This window comes from Aegilops tauschii, chromosome 5 (genome assembly GCF_002575655.3).
Source record: "Aegilops tauschii subsp. strangulata cultivar AL8/78 chromosome 5, Aet v6.0, whole genome shotgun sequence".
Lineage (NCBI taxonomy): Eukaryota > Viridiplantae > Streptophyta > Magnoliopsida > Poales > Poaceae > Aegilops > Aegilops tauschii.
In genome coordinates this window covers 32,971,340-32,978,135 of record NC_053039.3, presented here as the reverse complement: position 1 = coordinate 32,978,135, position 6,796 = coordinate 32,971,340, and positions in this window count along the sequence as shown.

Here is a 6,796-nt window from a genome sequence, read left to right as displayed (position 1 = left end):
CCGCATTTGATGAGCTTCAGAATTTTCTTACACATGCTCCTTTGCTTGCATTACCCAATTTTGATAAAACTTTTGAGGTACATTGCGACGCTAGTGGTAATGGCATAGGTGGTGTGTTGATGCAAGAGAAGCGACCCATTGCATATTTTAGCGAAAAAAATTTTGGCACACAACTTAACTACCCCATCTATGACAAAGAGTTGTATGCTTTGGTGAGAGTTTTGCATGTTTGGGAGCATTATCTTCGACCTCATGAATTTGTTCTTCGCACGGATCATGAAACACTTAAGTACCTTAAGGGACAAACTAAGTCGAATAAACGACATGCCAAATGGAGTGAGTTCATTGAGTCATTTCCTTATGTGATGAAGTACATCAAGGGTAAGGAATATGTTGTGGCGGACGCTCTATACCGCAAATGCATGCTCGTAACTCAACTAGAATTGAATTTCATTGGATTTGAGCACATTAAAGACTTGTCTGTGAATGATACTTCATTTGTTATTTCTTATGCTAAATGCTTAATGCATACATCTTGGGAGCGATATTATATCAAGGATGATTATCTAATGCGAGCTAACAAGCTTTGTATCCCCGAGTCTTCTCTTTGTTTGTTGCTTTTGCAAGATGCTCGCGGTGGAGGACTCATGGGACACTTTGGACGCGACCAGACATTCGCTACGCTCTCCAAGAACTACTTTTGGCCAAAGATGTTTCGCGGTGTCTCACGCTAAACCAACCGGTGCTCTACATGCCGCAAAGCTAATTCGAAAGCTCAATCACATGGTCTCTATATGCCACTTCCTATTTCGTATCACCCATGGGAAGATATAAGTATGGACTTTGTGGGTTTGCCTAGGACACAAAAAGGAAAAGATTCGGCATTTGTTGTTGTGGACCATTTCTCTAAGATGGCAAATTTTATTCCATGCAACAGGATAGACGATGCTTCACATGTTGCAAATCTCTTTTGTAGGGAAATCTTGCGTCTACATGGAGTGCCAAAGACTATTGTTTCAGACCGCGACGTCAAAGTTTCTTAGCTACTTTTGGAAGACACTATGCGCCAAGCTCGGAATCAAGCTACTCTTCTCATCGGCATACCATCCACAAACTGACGGCCAAACGGAGGTCACCAACCAGACGCTATCTACTCTACTCCATGTGTTTATCTAGAAGAACATCAAGGAATGGGATGAATGTTTACCCATCGACGAGTACGCCTACAATCGAATATGACACTCTACTACCGGCAGGTCCCCCTTCAAGGTCGTCTATGGATTCAACTCGTCGCATCAACATGGACGCGAGCGCCAAGAGCAAGCTACCTCAAGAAGGTGCATGAAGATGCAATGCACGCCATCGAGCACCGAGTACACTGTCTCATGACCAAGATCAACATCAACAAGCAACCCGTGGTGTTCAACCCCGGAGATCTTGTGTGGATACACCTTTGCAAGGAATGCTTCCCTAACAAGTACAAGTCCAAACTACTACCATGAGCCGATGGACCTTTCAAGGTGATAGCATGCTACAACAACAACGCATAGAAGATCGACATCCCACGCGACAAGTATAACGTGAGTGACATATTCACCGTCACGGACCTATCTCCCTTCCATGGTGATGAGGATTTCGATCCGAGGTCGGATCTTTCCCATGGGGGGATGATGCGGAGCATCCCAAGGTCATCCACATGGACCTACCTTTGTCTCCCCAAGAAGTGGACAGATGACATGTGCACGTGCAAGAACTCTCGAGACCGAGGTGACATCTCTCCTCTTGCAACTCCCTTTCGAATCACATGAGACATGGCTACTACCTCAAGCGAAGACACTTTGCATACTCAGGTACCAAGGAACTAGCCATGGAGAAGCTAAGGAGCAAGTCCGATCGATGGAGGAAACAAAAGTGAAGACTGAGAAGAAATGGAGCAAGACTGGACTTGCCCGGGTCATTCGGACCCCCAGTCGGACGATCCGGACCAAGCCCGGACGATCCAGACCCTCTCCCAGATGATCCGAACTCTGTGCACGAAGACTACAGTAGCCCACTAGACGAAGCCGGATCCCCCAGACCCTCGCCCGGATCCCAGGCCAGAGGGCATCTTCAGCCTCCACTTGAAGCTGGATCATCCGGACCTGCTCCCGGATCATCTGGGCCCACCCGGACGTCCCGACGACGACCCGAACATCCGGACCACCTGCAGCTGCTACGACACATCTGGATGATTTGGACGGTCGCCCATACCACCTTCCGGACCATGCCTGCGTGTGTGACTTGGGTCGAAGCCCATGTAACTCTATCTCCCCCTAGACTATATATACTCCTCCTCCACCTACGTTTTAGGGTTAGCATTGTGATAGCTCAAGTTAGAGACAGAGCTTTGCTCATCCACTTATCCCCATACTCCCATGGAGATCAAGACTTTCATGTGAGAAGATCCCCCAAGTGAATTCAAGACCCCTCCTAGGGAAGATCCTCCAAGGATTGGGATGAACTAGCTACCTTGTCACCTACTTGTGTTGAATTTGGATCATTGTACCTCCTCTTGTGTATGTGGATTTAGCAAATGTGTGATTGGATCTTGTCTATTTGAGTGTTTCCTCTCTCGTGTTCTTCAAGGGATCCCCTTCAAATCGTGAAAAATCGGCCATTAGGGTTCCACCCTACATCACAAAGTGGCCCGGTAAAACACTCGGATTAACTATTATAAACTTAACCTTCACCAAATTATGTACGCGCACTTCATTCCCCACCATCATCCGTAGTTTCTTCCCCAAGCATCAGTGTAATGCGAATTACTTCATTCATGGAAACAGAGAGTAAACAAATCAGCTCTTTGATAAGACAAATAGTAAATAGATCAAATTAGAAATGCTACGGAATGTAGTTGCATCTTCTACCATTTCAACCAGCAACAGGGAAAAATCTTCATGTTAATTATCACACACTAAGATATGGTGCTAGAATAAAACAAGATACAAATTAAGGGGAGGAATCAAAACCATGACAAGTGCAAACCCATACACGGTCGGCCTATATATTCTGCCTCCTCATCCCTCCCTCACGCACTGAAACCTAGGCCTGCCTTATCGCCTCGCTTCCCACCTCTTGCTTCCCATCCCCGCGGCTGAGACACTGTCGTCCTGCCCCTCGATGGCCTCTTTGATCGCTCCGAGAGACCCAAGCGGGGCGAGACGCCTTTGTTCATCCTGGGAGGTATGCATTTCGATGCCTCCCCCTCCTCCAACCTACCCTCCCTGGCCTCTCCGGTCGCTCCGAGAGACCTGAGCGGGGCAGGGCGACGGTTTTAGGCCTGGCTAGTATGTGTTCCGTCTTCTTTCCCTATATATGTTCTCAGAAGAGCTTCATACGTATGCCCCTCCTTCAACAGCTTCTTCGGCCGGTACGGAGAGCCATGACGAGGGGCGGAGCATGGTTGCTAACCTAGGCTCTACCATCTTTGCCCCATGCTTAATGCCAAATTCTTATCAAGAAATGGCCTTTGTGAGGCCATGTCTTGATAAAGATTTGATGTTAAGAACGCGTGTCTTAAACCATGAGTCCCCAGTACATATTTTTCGTTTGTTTTCCTTTCTTGGTAATTTCACTTTTTTGGCCTTCCTCGAAAGGTTTTCTCATTCTTCTCCTACAACCTTTTCTGCTTTATTTGCTACTAGTAAATGTACCCGTGCGTTGCTACGGGTTGATTGAACAATTCACAAATATAGTTTCCGTTCTCGTGACATCACTCAACCATTTAAATCTGTCCACTTTGATAGCTAAACGTTTTTGGCCTTAGTTCAAAAAATAATGATTCAATAAAACTTCACAAATCTAATTCAACAATCACTGGTAGAAAAAAGCCCTTTAGTCCCGGTTCGCAACAGCCTTTAGTCCCGGCTGTGCAACCGGGACTAAATATGCGCGACTAAAGACCCCCCCCCCTTTAGTCGCGCCTCTTACGGACCGCGACTAAAGGCTTTAGTCCCGGTTCTTGTGGCTGACCGGGACTAAAGGCCCGTCCACGTGGACGCCCGTGGTCCGTCGGGGCGGAGGACCTTTAGTCCCGGTTCTCGTGGCCACCCGGGACTAAAGGGCCCCTCCGCAGGTTTAGGGTTTTAGCCCCCCTAAACCTGGTTTCTTTTTAGTTTGGAGTGTTTTATTTCTTTTATATTATATTTTGTGTTTTATTTTAATTTTGATAAAGTTTCAGTACACATATTCTACGCTACTATATACATGCATATGAAATTTCAAACAAGAAGAATTCAAGAGGAATATATAATATATATTCAATCTCGGGTGACCATATACAACTTCGAACAAGTTTGCATACACAATTAGGATGGATGACCATATACAACTTCGTACAAGTTTCAATCTCGGGTATGCATATAAATTTCTTCGTCCTCGGTATAGTGTTCTCCTTTAGGATTGATGACTTCCCTCATGAAAAATCCTGCTAATTCTTCTTGAATTGGTCGGAAGCGAGCTTCTGGACTAAGCCTCCTCCGCAAGTTATCCGTCGCGTTCCGCACGCTATCCGATGCCTTCCGCTCAGAGGTGTGTCTCCGGATGTTCTCACAAACATAGTATCCACATAGATTGGTCCCCGGTGGCTGCTTATCCACATTAACTAACCTTCTGAAATCTAGCTCATGTTTGAATTCACCGACAATTTCTTCTGAGAACCGTCTCCAAACCCTACAGGGCAAAGAAAATTAAATGAACAAGGGAGTTATTAGTTACTTGATATTAGGAAATGAACGAAAGAGACCGATCGATATAGAGCTCAAATGATTGAAAATAATTACTTTTGCAGCATTTTTCTCATGTCGGCCCAACGCTTTGGATCCGAATTCATAGAGTCCATGATTAGAACTCTGGAGGTGTGAAGTTCAATATTTAGCAGAATCCAGTGGAACCTGCGGACACGTTACATGCACAGTCATGCATAACTCATCGATTAGACATACCATGCATGGAGTAAACAAAAGAGAATGGGCACAAGAGAGAAACACTCACCCAAAATGGTAAGGAAATAGAATATGACTTTTGAGTTGATGCTTTCTAAGAAACTTGTACAAGTCTTTCTCCACGTCTTCGGGGTGATGTTGTAACACATGTCCATTAACGATATGTGGGTCAATGAACCCAACATCATGGATGTTTCTTATTTTGCATTCCCAAATCTTCAATCTGCATAATAGCGTACGCAACAATATAGTTAGGACAATATATATATATATATATAGTGCAGGCAATGAAGAACGAGATGAGGTAGAAATAAATCACTTACAGAACGTAGCAACTCAGCATAGATTTGTCGAGGTCGCGCAGATTGAACAGCTGGAACAATTCACTCATATGAACTTCTACAGAGTACCGTTTCGTGTGATGCTCATCTGTAACATCCGCATAAATATATTCTTTGTCGGCCCATGTTATGAATTGCTTGTACCAACGTAGCAGATTTCGCATTTGTGGTGGTAGACTCTTTTCCCGCGCAGGCTCGACGAGAGGCCCATTCCGCACATATTGTAATGCTATCTCACATACTGGCGCATCCTCAAGGCCTAAGAAGGCACGAAGAGTTAAACCCATCTCGGACGCTTGTTTCATGGCACTCGCTACAGTCAATCCAAGTGCTGCCGCAGCTGCTATGATCTCGGGGTCCTCTTCCGGACCGGCTTTCACTATGAGCGGGGGGATCGATTGTTTCTTCTGCATCCCGAGCTGGTCAACTTGTTTCCCGCTTTTTTTACTTTCTTCTTTCTCCTCCTTCAATATTTTTGCTTGCCTACGAAGTTCATGTCCATAGTCGTCAGGCATATTCAGCTCGGCTTGGGACGGTGTGGTCAAAAAATCCTTAGCCCACTTCTTTTGCTTCTCAGTGAATACTTGCTTGGGCTCAGGCTCTTTTTTCGCCTTCATATCCGCCTTCCATTTCTCATAATCAGCAGACGCGGCCAATTTGGTTTCAGCTTCACTAAGTTCCCCAGGCCTTGGGAGGAGAGGCTTCAGTGATGGCTCCGGTACCCTTGTGGTCTTAGGTACATAAGGGTCCGGGTTAATAGTCCAGGAGCGGGTTTCCTTGCTGTCCGCCTGCTTCTGCTTCTTCGCCGGAGGTGGATTGGGGGGCGTCGTACCCGTCGGAGGAGGATTGGGGGGCGTCGTACCCGCCGGAGGTTGTGGATCGGGGGACGGCGTCGAATGGCGTGAAGGAGGTGTAGGTGAACCACCACGACCACCACCACCGCCACCACCACCACCACCATCGGAGGGGGGTGGACTTGCTAGCCTTGGCGCCTCGCCTGGAAACACTATGTACTTCTTTTTCCATAGAATGAACTGGCGCTTGACATCTCCAAGTCTTCTCTCCCCTTCGGGTGTAGGTTTGTCAATCTCCAGGTCCTCAAACCCTTGGACTATGTCTTCCACCGTGACACGAGCATAGCCATATGCAATGGGGTTGTTGTGGTGGAGTGCTCCAGGTGTACAGGGTAAAGCACTGCCGCTAGCTACCTTCGTGGAAACGTTCCCCACGGGATAATGCAGATCACATTCTTTCATCTCCTTTACATCATCCACGGGGTAGTGAGGCTCCGGTGCACGAATCTCGATCATCGGTGCACTAGCAGCAGGCGGGGCATCCGTGGAAGCCACGCTGCTTCTCCGCTGCTGGCTTCCGCGATCCGCTTCATGATCTTCATGCGGCCCTACAGCCGATTTTTCTTTCACTAGTTCATGCACGGTCTGCTTCAACTCATGGAGTTCCGATGCAAACTTC